General features: G+C 39.7%; 3 non-coding genes across 3 annotated transcripts; 1 reads left to right on the forward strand and 2 right to left on the reverse strand.

The window, feature by feature from the left end:
• Window positions 1–11,696: 11,696 nt before the first annotated feature.
• TRNAT-AGU (transfer RNA threonine (anticodon AGU)) lies at window positions 11,697–11,770 on the reverse strand. Its single transcript has one exon. It is a non-coding gene; the product is annotated as a tRNA-Thr (tRNA).
• A 5,974-nt stretch (window positions 11,771–17,744) lies between these two features.
• Window positions 17,745–17,818, reverse strand: TRNAT-AGU (transfer RNA threonine (anticodon AGU)). The gene has a single exon. It is a non-coding gene; the product is annotated as a tRNA-Thr (tRNA).
• Window positions 17,819–23,383: 5,565 nt separating this feature from the next.
• On the forward strand, window positions 23,384–23,457 carry TRNAT-AGU (transfer RNA threonine (anticodon AGU)). Its single transcript has one exon. It is a non-coding gene; the product is annotated as a tRNA-Thr (tRNA).
• Window positions 23,458–23,878: the final 421 nt, after the last annotated feature.

Raw genomic sequence — 23,878 nt, forward strand, 5'->3', positions numbered from 1 at the left:
AAAGTCTGCATCCAACTTCTTAAAGGAAAAATGGACCGACTTAGAGACTATAACCACTGCGTTAATGATAGAGAATGAAAGTTAGATCTGATGAATTGCAAATTAGGGCAACTTCGACAATATTATGAGTGATCCTTCACAACCACAAAGGAATCCTACTTCTGCTCAAGTGTTAATAAAAGAATCTACTTCTTCTTACTTGAATTCTATTCCAGAAACTAGGAAGTCTCAGGACGAGAAAGTTACTACTTCCAGCAGTATCAAGAATAAGGTTAGACAAAACTAGTTAATAATCAGAGCTAAGGAAAATTGGCAACTCAACACCAGTCAGAACATAAAAGATATAGTCGTCAATACCTTAAAAAACGCTCACAAAGACGATAAGATTAAAACTATGCGTATAATCTAGAACAAAGCTATCATACTTGAAACAGTCAAGGAATAAGATCTTGAGAAAATCGTATCCTCCGAAACCTTTTCACGAGTAAAAATAACGCCAGACAAACCGAAACTCTCAAATCAGGAGCAACCCGGCCATAAGACTTACAGGGTGGGCCGGAGGACGGAGGCCAATGGAGACCGGTGTGATTTTCAATATATTCCAATTTCAATCCTTACCGGGGAAAACAAATAGAATAACTTACTGAACCAACCGTACACCTTTCAAACGTCCATAGAGAACCAAACATAAATTTAACCATTTCAACGTCCTTCATTTCCTCGGGAATTTTTGATTGGACCATACATACTGATTACACAAACAGTGACCACCGATGATTCACCTTTAAGGCATCTCTTCTTTCAACTACTTCTACTGGTCCTCCTCCTCTTCCACAAGAGCTTAGAAGATTTTCTATGAAACCATGAAATGGTCTTTATTTATACTTTCAGTTCACTGAGATTTTAATGCTAATATTCATTGCTCTCAGAATCAGCTCAATGCCTCAGAATATGCCTTCTATGCGCAGGCTGTCTTAGTTCGTGCGACAGAAAGCTCTGTTAAGAAGAAAAATTAACAAGCCTACTACAGTTCCATAGTGGACAGATGAACTTTCCACTCTGCCCAAAAAAGTTCACAAAGCACACGGAGGCTTTCAACGGAGAAGGTCCTGTCCTGGCCTGAATCGGAAGTAACCAGACTAAAAAATAGAATAAGTAAAAACAGTTGCAAAAAAAACCCAAAAACCTGCCACTTGGCAATATGTAGATTTAGTTCAATCTACAGGCAATTCTGATCTTTGCGGTCTATTATATAAAATTAGTAAAAATAAGTTTCACTCTCATGACTGTGGTCAACAAAAACACAAAAACCACTAAATGGAAGGATTCAGTTAATGCCATCCTGGATTGCCTGCTTCCACTAGAGGACGTCACTACAGAAACTCCAGAGCAATTATCTAGTAGGAATTGCAACTCAACTTACCACTCCTCATATGAAACAGACGCATTGATTTTCCCTGAATTAAAGCTGACCCTAAGCAAAATAAATATTTATAAATGTCCAGGTTTAAACCTTGTGGAAAACGCTATAATTCTCAAATTTGCTGAAATATTTCCAGAAATACTTTTAACTATGTGCAACAAATGACTTATTGAGGGGATTTTTCCTATTCTCAGGAAGGTGGATCAGAATTATTCACAAACAAAAATAAACCTGGTCCCAAAGCATACAGACCCATCTTTCTTTTGGAGAACCTTGGTAAACTATTTGAAAGACTGTTAGTCCCGAGAATAACAGATTTAATTGAAGTCAAAACTTAATGTCTCCATCCCAATTTGGCTACAAGAAGGGAAAATTCTACGGGGACACCTTGGTCTCTTTAGTTAACCATATATCAGCTTCCTGTACTATATACGAACTAGTCATATTCATTGACTTTGAGGGAGCTTTCAATTCTCTCTGGTGGGAGAGCGCTCTCAATTGTCTTACCAAAGCTAAGTGTTGTCAGCAACCATTCCAAGTTATCAGAAGCTATTTTCAAAATAGATTCATCCAAGTAATCTCGAAACAGCAGTCTCTTTCAAGGACCGTCTCAAGAAGATGTCTCCCAGGGATCAGTTCTGGGGACCCCTCTTCTGGAACATTGTTTTGTATAGCTGGCTTTTGCTAAAATCTGACAATATCTTGACCTTCGCTTATGCTGATGATTTGTTCTACTAATTCCAGGTCAATTGCGCCTTCAACTGGAATAATTTGCCAGTATAACTATTTCTGAGCTAATCAAGTGGTATAAAGAAATTACGAATTTTTTATTTTTTATTTTTTATTTTATTTTATTTTATTAATAACAAGATACACAACAGGTAACCATTAACAGTGCATCTGAGATCAGATCAATAAACATAATAACAATAATATGAAATCCAACAGGACGATAAACATTGATATAGATTCAAACAATAAAAGCATATGTACAAAAGAGGATTGTATTAAGTTAAGTTACCGGTAAAACAAGTAATAATTAATCCGTTAGAAAATAGAAAAATAATAAAACACAATAATAATAATACAATAATTAGATGTGAGCTAGTCACTTTGCAGTTTAAGTGAAGAGGCAAACTTGTGGATGGAGTTCATCAGTGATTGGGAGTTGTCAAAGAAGTCAATGCGAGAGTCATTTGCTGACTTGCTGATTCTGTTCAGTGGACTGAACTTCATTAAGTCCGTGTTGGCAGAGTCAAGGCGAAACGGTGTAAGGTTCCTGACTTGTCTACAAGGAGCATTGAAATTTATTTTACTCAGGATATCAGATGCTTCGTAAATTCCACTGATTACTTTGGCTAGAAGGGCGATGTCAGCAGTAACTCTTCTAGTGCACAGAGGCCTCAGATGAAAGTAATCACACAGCGATTCATAATACACTGAATGATAGAATAGAGGATTGCGGTACGTAAGGTAACGGACAAAGTTTTTTTGGACTGCTTCAATTTTGTTAGTTAAAGTCTTTGTGTGAGGATTCCAGATGGGTGAACTGAATTCAAGGATTGGCAGAACAATAGTTTTATAGAGGATAACCGCATATCTGTAGCTTTTGAACTTGTATGTGTTCCGTTTGATGAATCCCAGTGTTTTGAATGCTTTGCTGGTGATTTTAAGGACGTGGGCATCGAATTTAGCACTGCTGGAAAAGAGAATCCCTAAGTCGTTAACTTGGTCACACCTTTTGATGATTACAGAGTTAATACTATACTCCGTATTCATTAGTTGTGGAGATCTGCAAGATGAGAAAGAGATTACTTTGCACTTCGAGGGGTTAGCAGACAAACCATTTAGAGATAGCCACAGAGAGAATTTATTGAGAGCACATTGAAGCTGTTGAGAATCGGTAGTCTCCTTCACTGCTGAGTAGATCTTAAGATCATCTGCATAGAGAGCAACTTGAACATTGGAGGTGTACATGAAAGAAGGAAGATCATTTACGAAAACAATGAAGAGAAGAGGACCTAAGGGAGAGCCTTGTGGTACTCCGCTTAGTGGTATAAAACAGTCTGAGTTCACTTGATCTATGATAACGCTCAAGGAACGATGCGTAATATAGCTGCGTAGCCATGAGAGCAAAGGGTCACGGATACCATATAGCTTAAGTTTTTCCAGAAGTTGTTCGTACGGGACTTTATCAAATGCCTTGGATATGTCTGTGTAGACTGTATCAACTTGTAGGTGATTATCAAGAGCTTCCGAGGTGTATTGCCAGAAAGGAAGTAAATTTGTGACTACTGACTTTCCACTGCAGACACCATGTTGATTCTGATCAATAAAAGGCTTGAAGAATTCGAAGAGATGTTTGTGCACTGCTGTGTCGAAGAGTTTAGCCAGGCTGTTTTGCAAGGTTATGGGTCTGTAATCAGATACGTCATTTTTATCACCTTTTTTTGAAAATAGGAACTATATTGACCTGCTTAAAGTGCTTAGGATACTTCCCCAGCCTGAGAGACAGGTTGAAGATCCGCAGTATGAGGGGTTTCAATGTAGTGACAGTCCTTTTCCAAAATAAGCCTGGGATGTTATCTGGGCCTCTAGCATAGTCATTTCTCATGCTTTTTAATGCCGAATTTAAATCTTCATCAGTGATAAAGAGATTAATGAGGATATCATCTTTAACAGGTGTGAAGTCAGGAAATGAGACAGGTCTCAATGTATCATTTGTTTGAATTCTGGAAAAGTGTTTGGCAAACTCTTGAGCAATACTGAATTCGTCAGATAAGAGAATTCCATCTGCGTTACGGAGTTGTAACTTTCTACTGGTTATGTTCTTATGCTTCATGAAATTCCAGAATGGTTTGATATCTCTGTGAGTAAGCAGACTATCCTGAACTGACTCTGTATACACGTTGTAGGAGTTTAATATGAGAGTTTTCACTTCTTTGCGGAGTTGGCTGAATATTTCATAGTATTGACTGTCACCTGTTTGCTTATATTTGTTTCTGTAGAATTCTTTGGATTTAATTTTACGTATTAGTTCACTGTTATACCAGTGCGGGTAGGTAGAGCGTGCGGTAAGATGGGATTGAGGAACAATGTCAGATATAACTGAATGGACACAGTTAATCAGGTTGTTGGTGAGCACATCGATGTCATCCATAGCGTCAGCGAGCTGCTTGTCTACATTTCTTAGAGCTAGGTTGAGCAGAGGCCAGTCAGCCTTTCTGAAATTGAATCGAGGAGTACGGGGGCTGCATTTGAAGTTATGAGAAGTCACTGTGATGTCAAAAGTAATTGATGAATGATCCGAGTGAAATATGGGGTTGTCGGTGTGAACATCTATATGAGTAGAGGAAAATATTAGGTCGAGGTAGGCATTTTCTCTGGTTGGAAAGTTGCAGATTTGTTCCAGACCATAGCTGTGAAGCATATTAAAGAGAGCCCTAGTCTGCAGTGATGGAGAAGAAGATCCTAAATTGGCCATTTGACAGTTAAAGTCACCCAAAACCATTGCTATGTCGGCAGATTGAATTAGTGGGAAGATTGATTCCAGCGAGCTTTCTAAGTACTGGAGGTCTATATTAGTTAGGGGAGGTGGAAAATAAAGCAATACTATTAAAACCTTTAACTTGCCAAGATGAAGAAGGCAGTATACTGATTCAATATTTGTGAAATTTGATGCAGTTTCACAGAGTATATGGTTAGAGTGTATAATAGCTACTCCGCCTCCACGAGATCCTCTGTCCTTTCTATAGATTGTATATTGTCCATCTATAATCTCCCGATTATCAATATCAATGGAGAGCCAGGTTTCAGTGAGCAGGTAAATGTCATAAATATGTGAGCCTTGGATTGCTCTGAAGTGGTTTAGGTTGCTAATTATACTCCTGTAATTCTGAAGGTAAACACTGAACAGTTGGGATCTGGGGATTCTATGACGAGAGGAGAACATAGTATGTGTAGATAGCAGGGTATCTGATTGCTATGCAGGTGGAGAGGAGATTTTGGACTCCCTTGATGGTCTGTCCGTGAAGCGTTTTACTAGAGCCCCTGATAAGAGGGATCTTAGATTCAGCACTTCTTCTGTTTGTGATAGAAGGCATGTTATTATAAAAGATGAGTAGGCGGGACACCGTGTCAATATCGCCTTAAAAACAAAACTGATGGTTTCTAAGGACATGTTAAAGAAGTCATCCTCATATAAAGATAGACGGTAAAAAATAAATAGTCATATTAGGCCACCCGAATATTAATTCATCTGCCGTGCTGCTGTGCGTATTATGTCTGTAAATTCTGTAACATGTAAATTCTGTAAATTCTACGGTCCATTTTCCTGTTTGGTTGGACGAAAAACCTGAGTTTTCTTGTGGGGGGGGGGGATGAACCTTGCTATCTACATCAGACCGAATAACTCAGTCGGAGTGAAAAAATCCCATAAAAGTTCCTCGTGTCATTGACAGGATTCGAAAACGGGCCTTTTCTACCCGATATGGGGAGGATGGCGACGATACTGACTGTGCTACCAGCACGCCCAGACCAGATAGACGGTAAGCAAGTCCCTTTGGTACGTCAATTAAAACATCTTAGAGTACTTTTAGATGGCAAATTAACCTTCTCTCATATTAATTACCTCGCCTTGAAGATTAAGAAGTTCACTGCAGCAATTATCCGTATTTCCAAATCGGACTGGTGTTTAAATAGGAAGACTTTCTTACTATATTATACAGCAGTATTCGTTCCAATAACAACACGTGCTTCTAGAGTTTGGTTTCATAGAGCCTTTAATGTTAAACTTCGCTCCAAGCTTATCTCCACATTTAACGGATTATGCTGCTTGCTATGCTCCGGGCCTGCAAGACAGTGTCTTCTGCTGCTCTGCAGGCTCTTGCTGGAGTCGTACCATTAAACCTGCATGCATCTTCAAAGGACTGTGCTATTGTCTAAACTCTAAAGCACGGAGTTCTTGCTGACGTTCTCGGCATCTCGTGTAACATAACTGCTGACATCAAAAACGAGAAACGGAGAATTTGGAATGAACTTACCAATGTGTGGCAGTCACGACGGGATACCAGTACTACTGTCAAGTCACCCGCTGTCAAACCTTCCCTCTCAACAAGAACATTCGCAAATGGTTTTCTCCCAGCTTAATAACGTCATTTATACTTACTGGGCAGGCTCAATCAACTCCAAACTATTTCAATTTGGCTTGTCTGACACTAATCTCTGTTTGTTGTTAGGGAAAACCTGGACGCACATTCTGTATCGCTGCAACCTATGCAACGACCACAGATCTACACTACAAACTGCTGTCAGCATTTTTTCTGAAGGAAATAAAGTGGCACTGACTGAAAATTCCCCATCGTACTCAGCTCTACAACAATTCTACTCTGCTGTTTTCACCAAAAGAAAGCAACTTTTCTCGAGTCTGTCAGCATCTCAATAACAAGGAACCAACCCAACACCTGCAACGTCTATCAATATCTCTAGAGACTGACTTTACCTACCATCTTATCATCTACGTTACAGAATCCTCGATGCTTTAAATCTAAACCGTTTCAAAATGCGCTGCTACGCTCACCTTCTGTTCCTTTTTTTTATATTCTTTTTTTTCCCTATTCCCTTTCCTTTTTTTTTTATTTGTTGTCCCCCTTTTTATTTATTTATTTTTTATTTTTCTATTTCTTATTTTTATACTTATTTATTTAATTAATGTATATTATTTTCTTTTAACTTTTTTAATTTAATTTAATTTTATTTTATTTTTGCTGGTACCCCAGTTTGGGCAGCTGTGGGAACGAGATTTGCTGGCACGCGGTGGTATAGCAGTACCATCAGTGGGTGCCGTTTTCGTCCTTCCTAGGACAGACAAAGATTGTAGGGCCCGCCTCCTGGTTGCTAAGGATACGCTTAGCTGTAGTCCACCTCCCCGTGGTATAGATGGACATTGGGAAGTCTTTCCAGGTGATTGCCTTCTTCGTGACAAAGTGCCCAGAAATAACTAAACAACACACACACGCACACTGCGAAAACAAAACATTGCACACATTTCTGGCCACTTTATAGAGTTTCTGTATCATCACAGTGTACAAAGGCGGAGCGGAGTTGACCTAACGTTCCGGAGTCGCAGTACATAAGATACCGTACATGTCTACATTACACTATCCTGTACGAAAATTTCTGAACATATATCCTGATCTCCACCTGTAGAAGTTCTGTTCTATTCTTCTATTGAACTACAGTCTTCTAAAACTTGTTCTACTGTTCCATCTCCGGATGGAGATGGAACAGTAGAACCAGTTTTAGAAAGCTGTGATTTAATATCTAAGGTGGCAAAAGCTGCCACTTGAGATGCAACGTGCCATGTAGTTGGGCCATGAAAAATAATAACCACTGTTATATCTTTAACCATATTTGGATCCTCAATGAGAATAGCATTCCTTTGTTTTCCAGAAAGACTTGTGAAATTGGCTGTGACTTGTCAGGCATAGGACATGTAGCAGTAAGGAATATAGGCTAGCGCTTGTGGATAATAGAACTGAGATGAGGAAGAAAAATAATAATTAGGAGTTGCAGCATTACTAGACTAACTCAACCACGTTGCGAAAATGGCCCATAAAATTTCCTCCCGTCATTGACGGGACTCGAACTGAGGTTCTGTTTTACTTGGTGTGGGAGGACAGCGATCTTACCAACTATGCTACCCACGAGGGCCTATGTGGCTTTCTCGGAGTATAAACAGAAATTTTATTTAAGTGTTTATACAAGTCGATCCACCCAGTGTCATATTAATGGGAGAAGAAAAATGTAAACCCTGCTCTGATGACGCAAACTTTCTGAGTCGAAAATATTGAAGTACAACAGCGATAATTTTTAGTCTTTAATATTGGAAGACTGCTTTTCGATTTTATCTTCTTAGGCATTAATTAGAAACGCTGAAACAACGAAAAAAAGAAATATCTCAAATACTTGACTGCCAGCGGAGAAGGGGAAAAGCGAAGGTAGCGGGAGTGTTGTATAATACAGTGGGAAAAAAGCTGTCCCACTGTATTATACAGCACTACAAACCACAGAATGTAGGATTCAGTTAAATCCTAAACTCTATGAGCTTGGTCAGGTTTGTCATGGATTTCAGTTCATTCAATGTGGGCGGCCGCGAAGGATCCTTTTGCGCATGTTTGCGGATTTATTAAACATTCTCCATTTGCAATTGCCTTTTTCGCATTGACCTGGCAACCAATTTTGACTTTAGGATTGTGATCCTAACTCAGGCCGATCATTCAACACAGCCAAAATAATTATACGCTGCATTTCGCATACATATTCACCACTACACTAATGCGCTCGCGGGTACCACAGTAGGTAAAATCACCGTCCTCCCTACACTGGGTGGAAAAGACCTTAGTTCGAGTCCCGTCGATGACGTGATGAATTTTTACGGGCCTTTTTCGCAACGTGGCTGAGTTAATCGGTCTCAGGCCTCGTTTTTTCTCCCGGAAACTCGGGTTTTTTTTCCAGCAAACAGAAATTCGACCACAGAATACACGCAATTTACAGACAGTATATATAAGGAGCAATATGGTTTTAGTCACTGATGCGCCTAAAAACTTGCACTGATTGGCTCTGCTGGGTACAATATCTTTACAAATACACGGCGGAGTTGGCATAGCCTGGCTCGAAACAGTCCTCACTCATGGAAACAAAAAAGCAAAACAATAATAATAGTAATAATAATAAATATCCACCGAATCTGTAATATATTGCTTGCATGTTATTCTACTTCATTCCTTGCATCTTCTATATGTTATTCGAAATTTTAACCTGTATCAAATTGTAATCGGTCGTCTCAGGAGAGAAGAGCAAGGTTTTTTCACAGGAAGTCGAGATTTCCGTTATGTGAAGCAGGCAAACCGACCAGAAACACTCAAATTTATGGATAATACACAGGGATGAATGCAGTTATTCTCGGGTAACCCTAATATGATAGTTTTATGCCATATTGTAATTAAGGAGCTAGGGTTGCTAACTTCAGAGATATGTCAGGTTTCGCTGCAATCTACTTTACTGTACTATAGTTTCGCGAGCTCTCGAGATTCTTTTTTCTATCGCTCCGTTAATTTACCACTCAAAATATTCTTACTTACGACATGAAAGTTTATTATTATTTGAACGGCCATATTTTCCCTGTCTGTAAATTGCCCGTGTTCTGTGATCAGTTCGACTGTTTGCTTGACAAAAAACAGTTTCCGGGAGAAAAAATCATGCTACCCTCGCCTGCGACCAACTAATTCAGCCACGTTGTGAATAAAGGCCCATAAAAATTCCTCGCGTCATCATTGGGATTCGAACTCGGGTCTGGGGAGAACGGCGACTCTACGCCGGCTACTCACAACGGCCACATTTACGAAGACTCATTGCGAGGGTCAGAGGAAAGTGCTAATTGGCCAGCGTTATCTGCGGATGAAGAATCATTAGAATTGTTAGAAAAGTGAATTGTGGAAGAAGCGGGGAGTAAGGATGGGCAGATTCGGGACAGTGGCTTTAGCCAGGAACCAAAAAGTCCGACAGACGTTTTGGATAGGATAAACTTTTCGAAATAAAGTTTGGAGTTTAGAGTTCGTACTGTAGTTTATAACTATCATGAGCACATAACTATCAATACACACTATAAAGGAAGCTCCAGATTTTGATGCAATCAGTTTAATTATTATTACTTAATTATTTAAGGAATAATTTTATCACGGCATGTTGTTCCTCGTACTTTATTCTTGTTCCAAACAGAATTAGTACGTTTGTTAGAGAAACCGAGGCTTACAAGAAGAAGGGTTAAAAAAGAAAAAAAAAAAAAACCTACGAGATTGGGAGCTGGATTTAGAGTTAGAATGAAATGTCTATTCCGTTCTTCCTTGTTGGTTTTCGGTGCTTGAACATCTTTAGGCAATAATGCAGCAGGACATGTATATCCTGCTGCATGTTGTTCGGAAAAAAAAAAAAAAAAATCTGGTTTTAACTTGAATTTTTTTGGAAGTGGCATTCCCTCTCTACAGGGAGGGCATGTCACTTCCCTCCGCCTGCCATTGGTCAACTACAGTCTCGATTGACGAGGTTTCTAAGAATTTCTCCGATGGAGCTGGAACCCAGACGTCGAATGAGTGAAAAGAAGCGAAAGCACTGTACTGTTAGGGGGACCACTGTAATATTCGCCAAAGCAACTGAGAAGACTACGGGGCATTAGCATATGGTGTTTCTTTTTGGTCGGTTTCTTTAAAAATCATCTAAATACTCATGAAACCGATTAACTCGGCCAATGTATGAGAATATCCAATAACACTTGGGCTCTTGTGGGGACAGGGGTATTCCGTTATTCCTTTTTCTGAACCTCTAGGGACCGAAATCGAAATCAGGTCTTTTCTATATAGCATAAGCCAGTAGCGACTATCCAAGGTCTACCTGTCATGGCCATATGCGCAAATGTTACTGTTAAAAAGTGGAGTAATCGTGGAGTGAGTGAATAGGACAAACTGGGGTTAGCAGTGATAGCTGGAGAAAGTGATAGCTGGAGAAAGCGATAACTGAAATTCCGTTGAAGTGAGTGATATTTAAAATATTGTAGAGAAACTTCATAACTATTTTATTGGAGCCGGTATACCACTGCAACGGTTAGCCCTGACCCGTGCATTTATGTTTGACAGCGTACCTTTGTGGGCTCGATCTATCAATGCGCGTGCCTTATTCGCCTAAGCTATTCTCCGACGACGTCCAGCCCCCCCCCCAATGGACTCATAGCAGCTAACAACTGAAACCCCCCTACACACATTTTTGTGAATTAGGAATTTTTTGGGGATTTGGTTCTTTTTGTAGATCAGCTTTGACTGTTAGTGGTTCACTGAGATAATTGACGTGAAGGGTGAGGTAGGGTTAAGTGTGGGAGAAGAAATGTCATTTAGGATAAAGCTCTTTAAATAACCAGGCTTGAATGGGCCTAAATAGAACCTTAAGACGCCCTAAATAGACCCTGATACATTTGCACTCCTGTTCGCATATCTCGGATTCAACTTTTTGTAATTAGTTTGCTTCAGAAGCCCTATGGTACTTATAATAATAACAGCGTTTATTAGTAATGAAGTCTGTACATATATTTATGTAATTATATATTATTTATTTTTTTGTTATTATTATTATTTTTTTTTTACAGCGTATGATTCACACGTTCAAAATGAGTATCACTCATACGAATCACCAAGGATCTGGGTACAAAAAAAAAAAAAAGGTTTGCAGGCACCGGTGAGATTCGAACTCACGATCTCCTGTTTACTAGACAGGCGCTTTAACCAACTAAGCCACGATGCCATATGTAAGCATCAACCCACCTGATAGACCTACATTGTGGGTCTAGTCCCAGAATTGTTGAACGAAGCAATGAACCAACGAAGCTCGGAAAATTGGATGTAGTCCACTCAAGCTCCTCTCCAGTCACATTTGACTTAGTAGAAGCAGTCAACTTATTCAGTAGCTCGATGCGTCTCAGCCCCCAAATGCATAGTAGACCCACAGAATACTGCCCTTAGAGCTTAGACAAACTGACAGGTTGAACACAAAAGATAATGACAAAACTTGTTCCTCTACCGGCAGTTGAGAAACGTGGGCATCCAACCTTTTTGATCTTGAGGCCAAAAATTAAAATTTGTTTAAGAAACAGAACTAAAATTTTGAACGTTTATATTTAAAGTTTAATACTTTTCACATTAAATAATTAAATACAAAAATCTAACCATTACTGCGTAATATCTAACACTAATAATATTCTTATCGTATATTTACAATAATATTATTAAATATCGAGGAACGCACATAAAACAGCATCCGAAAACAATACAGAAAAATCGAATGTTATTGAAAATAGATATTATCAAAAATTCAGTGCGAAACTATGATTTGTGACACGCATAGGGGTCACATATTACTTGAGGCTGCCCACATGGCTGTGGATTCCTCAACGTGAAGGAATGGACAGCGCGTCAGTTGAATCAGTTGAAGTTTATCATTTTAAGAACACCCTGCTAGTCACACGAGAAAAAAAGCGGTTATGAATATCGCATCTTTCTATTTTATCAGTTATTTGATGCAATCTTCACCATCATACTGAGAGGCATGAAGTGTAGAATTACTTTTTATTTCTTGATTTATAAGAATATATAAATGTTGCTTCAAAAGACGTTCAGAATATTGAGCTTCATTAACCAGATGAATAAATCCGATTTGTATTTTTTGTTTTGCCATCACAATTGAATGAAACGCCTGTCAATAAATGTATCTATAACTCAAAATCGGTTGGCCATGATGACGCGTGTACTTCGATTATACTGCATTGAAACAACCATCAGAGCCCATTCCTCTGAAATTTTAAACTCCATTAAATCCACGCACTATACGAAACGGGCCTTATGTTGCGGCTCCTGCGTTACGGTGCGTAAGCAAGTCGTTATTTTCGGTTATTCTCTCCACAAAACGCCGACAGGATGCCCCACACACTTCCCTTACTACCCCGAGAAAAGTAATTTGTCAATTTTGTGTCCATTTTTTCTGCTCGTTGAAATAAGAGGAAGCGATCGCTTTAACCCTATCGGAACAAGTCAGGCTGCCGCGTTTCCAGTAAAAAACCAACCCCCTGGTGTATCGCCACGGGTGCAACAGATGGAAGACGCTGACAGGAAGCTCCTCGAACCTCAATCGATGTCAAATGAACGCTGGCGGCGAGCAGGTAGCCGACCGGTGTCAAAGGGTCTTTCTGTTTACTAACAAATTATGGTAATTAACGCGGTAGTTGATGACTTAAACTTTTCTTTGTGTTCCCGGAAACGAGCTCAAATAACAGTTGTTTTCTTTGTCTACACGACACTTACCTGCACGGAAGCGGCGATAATGAACGACATATTCTGAGTGGTCTTCATTAATTAAGATTAAGTGAAAAGACAGACTCGAATTGCTGCCACACATAGCCGTGACGCTTTAATGTTACTTACCACGATTCAATCCTCAGTTGATGTGTGGCAGCTTAAATAAATTATTCGCTCTATTCAGACTTAGGGGACCACGCATGCGTCTTTTGATGATTGGTTTTGCACGTCATGGTACGCACATTTCACAGTGAATTGATTTCGGACTGATCAGAGCACTAGTGGGTGTTAGGGGGAGGGTTATGATGACAGGAGGTTAGGGACACGGAGGACTTCGGATAGAAACTGTTGCACTCTGAGATCAGGTCTGTGTTAAGCGAACAACGAGCAGATAACCTAAGATACTTTTATCTCCACGGCGAGTAAAACTCATTCTTTTCCTCTCAAATATAATATGGTTATCTCAGTTGATATCTTTATTATAAACGTATATCCATCGTTAATACTATCAATCATTTGATGGCCACGCCTTACAGCAGTAGGGACGGTTTCAAAATAAAACTGAGAACTTTCAACTCTTTGCTTTTGATTCCGTTTGAAAAAGTAATTTGTTTATTTCTTGTCTTCGTCTTAAGCAACTTAAAATCATTAAATTAATGCGGATTACGAAGTCCAAAAATCGAAAACTTCAATACAGTAGAAGTGGTAGTTTTGGAGAGTTTTTCAGTTGTTGGAGAAGGGATCACTCAGTTTTCTTAACCAGACGTAGCATTATCATACGTTATGCTCATGCATTCGGTTCAGCGAAACATTTACTTTGTGTTTTAATCATATATTGAGAACTTTCACGAGGAGCTCTCTTCTGTGCCCATCAGTATCTGAAATCTAGTTTCCACATTACCTTGCTATAATAATACTGATGAAACGTCATAACAACACTAGGTAATTACTATGATGAAGTCATTAAACAGTTGGAGGCAAGAAAGAACTTATTTATCTTGATTTCAGTAAGCTTTTCATACGGGATCCCCATGAAAGGCTAATTACATAAACTGGAGAAAACTTAAGATAAAGGTAAGATCCTTCGTTGGATCAATGGCTGGCAAAATAGGAGACAGAGCGTGTCATAAATGGACATTTCTCAGGGTGATCCAATAGCAAGTAGAGTCCCTCGCCCTCGTGGGTGGCCTCCGGTGGACAGATTTTCGTGAAATTTTATATGGATCGTTGTCCTCCCCACACCTGGTGTAAAGACCTGAGTTCGAGTGTTCGATGATGTGAGGATTTTTTCTGGTAATTTTCATGACTTGGTTGAGTTAGTTGGTCTCAGTCGAGGAGCGCATGATTTTTTCTCCCGGAAACTCGGGATTTTCATCCATACAGAAACTCGACCACAGAACACATGCAATTTGCAAACAGTATACATGGAGAAACATGTCCTTCGTTTTTGATGCTCCTAAAACCCTATTACAACAACAACAACAACAGTAGAGTCCCTCAGGGATCAGTTTTGAGATCACTTCTCTTTCTCATCTTTTTTAATGACATTTACGGGGGAGCGCAGGGAAGTTGTAAAAGTTTGCTGATTATTTAATGGTATGAAGGGTGGATAACGACTATAAACTGGCCCTTTTTGCTTCAAAATGACTTAGATCAGTTGCAAAAGTAATCTGAAAAGTGGCAATGTAAGGTTTTGTACCTGAGGAATAGAAAGGAGCATAAGTACATAAGGATAAGCATAAGTACGTAAGAAAATCGTATAAATATACAACCTAGGGGGAGTGGGGTTAAAAGTGACTCAGAAAGAAAAAGACCTAGGAATTACGATTCAATCGGATCTAAAATTTAACATGAAGTGCAAACATGAAGGGGGTTTGGGAATGATTCAGAAGACTTTCTCCTTTTTTTTTTTTTACCTTATTTAGCATGTTCTCCTATGTGCATAATGCGCCTATTATCTTCACCATGTCCGTTCATCTCTCAGTCCATCCGCATGTGGCAATTGGCCTCCAATGGATGGATTTTCATGAAATTTTATATTTGGGCCTTTTTAGAGAAATTTATAGTAAAATTTATAGAGCAATCCCAAATTACAGTAAAGTCAGACCAATAAAAATCCATCGATATTATTTCTGTTTTTGTCCATCTGCATATTACAACTCAACTCCCAGTGGATGGATATTTATGATATTTTATTTGGCTCAATTGAAGCGGTTTATTGGGCCTTCCCAAGATTCATTAAATAGGACCAATAGAAATCCGTCAATTATTCATTATTTTTTTCCCCATCACATAGGCTATCTATATACAGTATACTGCAGAAGAAGCGCGGGATATTATATTTGTTACCGTACGCTGATTTGGGGATGAGATAAATCAAAAGTTACTATTTACTAACAAGCCTGAAATGTAACGCACTGCATTCATTCGGTCATTACAATAGTAACACATATTAATATTACACACACCAACTGGCCAAAAAAAAAAAACCAACCTTTATTCAGTATGGAATCAGGCGGCCTTTATTTCGAGTAACAAGAAGTGTGCGGCGCGTCATGAATTCTGTAAGGTGTTTTCGCGCTTTTTGAGATAATTGTAACCATTCTTCGGGCAAAATATCGCGTAGCTGCAACAAAGTCGAAGGAATTGGACTTGATTGCCGAATAGCTCTCTCCAGCATATCCTGCACATTCTCAATAGGATTGAGGTCAGGTGAATAAGTAGTCCAGGGAAGATGGTGGAAATCTGTCATGGTCTCCAAACCATTCTTGCGCGATTCTGTCACGGTGCACGGTTGCATTGTCATCCATGAAGTGGCCATCACCTTCGGGATAAAAGTGTAACGTTGCAGGGTGCAGTAGATCTGATACAAAATTCAGATACTCCCTGGATGACATTCGCCCTTCCACCGCTGTCAACGGATCCAATCCCTGCCAGCAAAACAGTCTCCATACAGCGATACCATCTCCAGATGTTTGGGTTGTCTTAACAAGAAAACAGGATCCGTCGCTTTGTGACATTCTTGCCACACTGTCTGCCTTCTATCAGTGCTAAACAAAGTGTATTGTGATTCATGTGACCACTGCAAGCTGATTTTTCTCTTTTTCTCTGAAAGAAGTTGTTTCCGAATAAACAGGCGATTGCCAATACCGAATTTCTCCAATTCCCTCTGCGTGGTACGGGTTGAAGTCGAGCAGTTCTGGGCTTTGTTAAATTCAGATGTTATTTGCTGCACACTGAATGTCCAATTTTTCCTTACATCGTCCTCCTTAGAGTGCGACGGCTCCTCCCTTGAAGTATTATTTTTCTGACACATTTACGCATTTGAGATGTGGAAGAACCGCTTGCTTTCCACTTATTAAAAACCTTCGAGATGGATGCTTTTGAGAAACCAGTTGTGTCTTTCGTTTCCTGAAGTGGGGCTCCTGCTTCATGCACCCACGATACGACCATCTTCAAAGTCTGATAGATTACGCGCTTTCTCCATTCTAGCTTCAGATTACTGCGGTCGAACTGCCAGTGCATTCGTTATACTCAACGAGGCAACACATCTTCACCCCATGTTTACAGTTTTATTTGCGTTAAAAAAACCTTAGTGGGTTTTTTTTTTTTTTTTTTTTGGTCACTGTGTGTACTAGTTAATGTTAACCGAGCAGCGGCAGATCCAGGAGGGAATGACTGCCCCGATCGCCTGCTGGTTAAAAATTATATGATCATTGTGATATTGCCCCTCCCCTGGACGAACAGTCTGGATCCACCGTTATAACTGGAACGCACTCCAAAAATGAATACAAGCAATGCGTATAAAGATATTCAATTATTAACGCAATATTCGTTTCGCAACCGTTTTCGAAAACCCCTTTTCAGGTACCCTGATGTTAAATTCGTCGTGTTTCTACTTTTCCGAACTCGTTCATTAAAATCAACTTCGTTCAACAGTTCTGGAACGTTGACTTGATCGTGGAATGGAATTAGGTGGAAGCAGAGTTTATGGGTGGTGCCGTGGCTTATTTGGTTAAAGCGCCTGTTTAGAAAACAGGAGATCGCGAGTGTGAACCTGACCAAAACCGGTAGTAGTTTTTCTTTTTGGGGGTGGGGACAGATCACTGGAGTATGCGGTGATAGTCATTTCACGCTTTTCAATCTGTATGCAGCCACACACACACACACACACACACACAAAAAAAAAAAAAAAAAACAAGGAAAAAACTACGCTATTGTTAATTGAATACCGCTGTTATGAAGTCAAAATGTGACACCACCGAACACCTGGGCGGGGCCGAAAAAAAAAAAAAAAAAGTACACTTAAAATTCATTTATACGACAAACAATAATCTATAAAATTCATTTCTTAGCCGCTATTTGCCACCGGAAATTTCTGGCCAGTGGCGTTGAACACATAAAAAAAAAAAAAAAAACATGCTTGTAGGCACCGGTGAGATTCGAACTCACGATCTCCTGTTTACTAGACAGGCGCTTTAACCAACTAAGCCACGGCGCCACGCGCTTGTCTTCCCCACTAGACACTTTAAAGGAGAGATCAACTTTCCAGAATTGACGAACGAATTTGATTTTAATGCACCAACTTGGAGGAATAGAAATACCGCGAACTTAAAGTTATGGTTCCTTGAAAGTGATTATCTGATATGGCTGCAAATAAAAATGGATCTAGTCGTACATTCGCATGAAAGGAATAAAAATGACAGTCGGCTCAACGGGTGAGAATATTAAGAGAATATGTTTGATTAACACTGTTTGTATTAATATACACCTTATCACAGATTTAAAAATGACCATCATTTTATGTGGTTTGGAACACTGTTAGTTGGATCCAACTCCCGTATTGTAGGCCCACTCTCTTTCTCTCTTTGTAAAATAAGAATAAAATAAACCTAAAATTTGAAAACGACTTTAATGCAACCATGCTTCGATTAATACTGATATTTTTAGACAGAATCAGAGTTTCTACTCGCATCTGCTTGTTATCGGCTCAAAATCCATTACAAATGCATTAGATGCAATAATCTTCTGCATTTCTGAATTAATATCATATATATGGGTTCCCGTTTTCGGTATTTCAAAAGCGGGGAGATGTTTTTATTACATTCCTGCAAAGTCCGCAAAAAGAAACGTCAACTCTCCTGAATTGTCTGAGTTAGTCAAAGACAGCTGCAAGACCTGAACGAAAATAAAACTCCTGATAGAGGATCAGCTCCCCCATCACTTTGATGGCCCTCGGATTCTTCCCCCTTTGTTGGGCTACCCCCCTTAGGCACCAATATATTGAAAACACTATACTGTCACGAAACCACTCATTTGGAGAAGTGTGGGTTGGAGTCCCATCGACGACTGGCGAAATTTCTAAAATTCCTTTTCAATCGTGGCTGCATTTAGTCGATCTCAGGCGGAGGGCTTAGGGGTTTCCCTTGAATTATTCTGGGTTTTTCAGCCACACCACGTGCAAATTGGCCCACGAATCCACACACACTTCTACAGACAAAATGCATATATACGATATGGTTTACATCCATAGACTGGTAAAATAATAATAATAATAATAATTATTATTATTATTATTATTATTATTATTATTAATGATCTCCAAACCAAAATTGCAGTTGACCGAGAGGAGATCTCAGCCACCCAAAATTCGCAAGCAGAATTACAGACCTGAGTCTGATAATGGCAGGCCAAACGTTTCGACCATTTGGCCTGTCAATCGGTATGTCATCTCCGATAATATGGTTCCAACTCCTCTCCTCATAGAATAACCATATCTGGAATACGCTCTCGAAAGTGACATTCCACATGTTTCCGTCGTAGTAAACCACTAATGAGATTTTATATCTCAAAAAATAGATGAAATAGTCATGCAGAATAATCTGGTGTGATCATGGCTGTCCTCCCAGTGCAACTAAAGTGAAATCCAATCATCACTGGCGCAGCTCATGCGCCGCTAAATCTAACAACAAGAACAAGTGGGATCGCCATCACCCTTGAAAATGTCCCTATCACCAGATAGCACTCAGCCCACGCAACCGTTTTCATGGGCACAATCTGTTCAGTACCAATTTATGACAACGAAAATTGGAAGCAAACCGGTTTCTCTTTTGCACCCGTCGTCAAAATAAGAAAAAGACACGACCAACCCACACGACCATCTCAATCGCTAGACAATCTGAGCAGTTCTCCCAGTGGTATTTCCTTAACTCTTCAATCTGGAGAAAACCCAGCTCTCACCCAGAACGAACCCCGACAGTCCTTTGTCTTTGTCTTTGTTGTCTTTGACAACAGTTTCCTTTAAAATAAAAACAAAATGCCTTTTTATACTCTACGACAACCACAAAAGGTCAGAGGGGTTCACATGACAGAGAGAGAGAGACTGAGAGAATATAAAAACATCACCGTATCTAGTGGTCACGTGAGCTTGAAGTACGATGATTTAAACGCGTATACTTCTGTACTCTTTTGTAAGAATACTCGGTTGCCGCGGCCGTTCTGTTAGTCAATCCCAACCACATGGAATCTGAATTATGCTGGCCTTCAGAAAGTTGGATCTTAAGTTACAAGTTTGAGCCTTAGCTCAACCTTGTAACTTATCTCAGGGCTCAACATTGTAATCCAGCATCAAAACTCCTCCAAGAATAATGGCCGACAGATTATTTGTCGCTCGAACCCTCGTTTGAAACTGTCCTTGATATCCTACTGAATCACGCTAATCATCAAAAATGAACTAAAACTAAAGTGCGACATTATCCTAGGCAAAATAATAAGGCTTTCCTTCTGTAAACTAGATATCTGAGCAATCACAAAGTTCTCAGTAGCGATCAACGATTCTCACCAAGGCTCCACCAACTGACTCAGCTTGACTGCCCCAAGCTTCTATCGGAAAGGAGTTTCCCACCATCCCTCAGTGTTTCCATTTTCTGTCTCTTGAACCCACGGCTGCCTTATCACCACCTCATACCTCTGCAAAACCTAGGAACCAAATATCAATCACACAGATTCTAGGCATACGTGCCCAAGGCCTTACACGCTAAACAAACCATGCTAGAAACGTGACTGAGGTCGAGCCCGTTCTTATCATTGATATTCGGATTACAACAAGGGCTAACCATCGGAGACAAGCAAAAAGAACCTCAACGATTCCAGCCCTGACCATCATGTCCCAAAATAAATGCTCGCAGCATTCGTAATCATTGATGAGCTCAAACAAATCCGCCTTGCCTAGGGCGAAGACGTCGACATCTGCTTAACAGAAATCTGTTTTCAGCAGGGACAAAAACTGTCATATTAAGCTGATAAGAACACATACTACAAGGCCTAACGTAACCGAGTGGTCAGGAGAGACAAAAGTATAAACAAGAATATTTCACTTTGATGTTAGCCAAAAGGCCGAAAAGCAATCTTAATATGAGAGTACTGTCATATTAATACGTAATATGTCCGTAAATACGTAATATGTCCATAAATTTCATGTATTCTTTGGTCGATTTTTCCTACTTTGCTGGACAAAAAACAAAAGTTTCGAAGGGAGGTAGAAGCCTTGCTATCGGCCTCTGAGACAGATTAACTCAGCCAAGGAGTGAAAAAAGCCCATAAAGTTCCTATTTTCATCGACGGGATTTGAACCGAGACCTTTCTACTTGATAGGGAAGAACAGTGATTTTCACCACTGAGCTACCTGCATGGATCTGAACAGGAACAAGAAATAAATATCGGCAAAAATTAAAGAAACTAATGGCCAATATGTATGATTCGCATCCACTCATTCTCCTTTGTTCGAAGCAATGCTTATGACTATGAAGATAAACGCCACACTAGTGATACTGGATCAATTTCCGTTCTACCTGAGCCAGGACCAAATGAAGAAACCATTGGCATGGCAACTGGATGGCTGGCCAACAAATTACATACCAGGATCGTTTGAAAAGTTCTTGGTCTGAGTATGAAGGGTGTCTTTGAGGATTCTGGTAACATGTTACTTTTCTACGTTGATACACTTTTGCTACCGATGTTACAATGCGTTGATTCCAGCTGGGAAAAATGTTTTCTCTTGGGCCTCCAAGAATGCATTCACTGTTGAAATGACGTCACTGTAGGTAGGAAAATTGTTGCCAAGCAGATATTCTTTGAAATTAGGAACTAGAGAGAAGTCCGATGGTGCTAGATCTGGTGAATATGAGGGATGGTCCAAGATTTCAAAGCCGCACTCATTGCGGTGCAGCCATTGCAGTGACTGACTTGTGAGCAACTGCATTTTCCTGGTGGAGCAAGACTCCTTTGCTGAATTGTCCACCGGCGTTTGCCTTTGGTGTTTTCAAGTAAACGCCTCACAAGGTCTGCTTAATATGCCCCTGTGACTGTCTGTCCTTTTTGAAGGTAATCGACTAGCAACATTCGATCAGCATCGCAAAAAACCGATGCCATTACCTTGCAGTAGAAGGAATCGACTTGTTCTTTGGAGGGGAGAAGAGCTTTGTTTTCGCAGTTAAGGCTACTTTGACTTCGGCTGAAAGTGATGGACCCACATCGCATCCGTGGTCAAAAATCTTGCAAGGAAATTTGTTGGATCTGCTTGAAAAACGATGCAAATATTCACTTGAATTGATAACTCTTGTGTGTTTTTGATCTGCAGTCAACAACTTTGCCATCCATCGCGCTGACACCTTCTTCATAGTAAGACGTCTAATATTATGCGGTATGAACATTCGGATAAGATGTCCAAGGCTTTTGCAATGTACTTACCTGTCACTCATCGATTACTATCAACAACTTCTGGAGTGATGGACGTTGCAGGTCTTCCACAGCGTGGGTCATCCCTGACCTCTGCTGCCAACCTCTTAACTGGAACAGGAAGGGACTTTTTCCCCCCAATGTTGTTACCAAATCCTCGTGGATTGTCTTTAGCGTTAGTCTTTCTTTCTCCAAAAAATTGGATGACTACACAATGATTTTGTCTCTCTTTCCTCATTCACACAACTTTGTTGACTTCAGGACATGTAATTAAAAAAAAAAAAAAAGACTTTATTAAAATTGCATGACAAGTGTTATATGTTAAGTACAGAAATTTTTAATACTGTACCACCTACACTTAGGCCACGAACGTTTTCAAACGCCCCTCGTATAACAATAAACACCATTCATGGAAATCTGATCACACACACACAGCCACAAGTTTAACGAGTTACTGGTGAGCAAAGTCCACTTTCAGCCTTAAAATCATTAATGACAATCCAACGACGAGAAGTCAGATCATCCTAACGCACTGAGAAAAAGAACGGCGACTACTACGAAATGGTGTACAAGAGACAGAGAATCTCCTGCATGTAAGCAACATGACATTGACAAAAAAATAGTACATCCGTACAGCACTTCGTCTAATGATGCTGTCTGGAGCTGAGATGTGAGCTTTTACTGATTTCGATCCGAATCAAGAAAATATTCTTGATTCGAAGTCAGGGACAGCACAGAATACTGACTGGTCAAATGTGCTGTCCGCAAATGTCAGCTTCCACGATGGGATCGAAATGGAAATTTTAACGAAACATTAATTAAATGTCTTATTTTTAATAATTAAGTATATACCTGACATTACTGATGCGAGCGACGACCCGGAAAGGCGTTCTGGTGGGCGCCGGTCGAATCCGAGCCCTGTCTTCCACTCCAAGTTCGAATAATCAGATGGCTGTTCAGACAGATCCCGTCTAAGAACAGCAATCAGCAGTCTTCTGCTCACAAAAACAAAATATTCTTCGGATAACCTACACTCCAGTCCTTAAAGCATCACAGCAAAAAAAAAACATTTGCTGCAGATGACCACCAGCCCTCCCCCCCCCCCAAAAAAAAGAAGTAAATACTATACGTGCAACGGTAGTTTACTTTTGTATATGCATTTTACATTGCATTTGTAATTTTCACATTTATCCACTTGGCCTTGAATGCTGTGAAGAGTCCATGCTGCTAATCTTTAGGGCATTAAGCATGTTGTTAAGATTTTTTATCAATTGCCTTCTTTGGAATCAACACATTAATTATTGATAAAATTGTGAACAATGTCAGCGAAGGCGCCGTGGCTCAGTTGGTTAAAGCGCCTGTCTAGTAAACAGGAGATCGTGAGTTCGAATCTCGCCGGTGCCTTTTATAAAAGCTTTTAATCGTTAGATTTTAAGTAGCCTAGACCATGATCCTCGGATAGCAAACATAAACTATGTTGCGTAATCAAATATATATATATATATATATGAGAGAGAAAGATAGGAGGTCAGGTTAATTAATGATCACCCCCACCTCTGTGAGAGATCGGTGCAGAATTTTCTAACCGCTATGAGGTTGCGAAAGGATTCGCAAGGAAAATTTGGAAAGAGCGTCTTTTTCACTTTCTTGGTTCTACAATCCCTATAATTTATTATATTATTTTAGTTCCCTTATAATTTATTAAAATATTTAAACAGAAAACTTCATAGACATTTTAGCTGATATGAGTTGAAACTTCTTTCAAGAATACTGTAAGTCTCTAATGTGTTTTTGGATGGAATATAAGCAAAAATATCCAGTGATT

Source organism: Mastigoproctus giganteus, chromosome 2, assembly GCF_048544385.1.
Source record: "Mastigoproctus giganteus isolate SK-2022 chromosome 2, ASM4854438v1, whole genome shotgun sequence".
NCBI classification, from domain to species: domain Eukaryota; kingdom Metazoa; phylum Arthropoda; class Arachnida; order Uropygi; family Thelyphonidae; genus Mastigoproctus; species Mastigoproctus giganteus.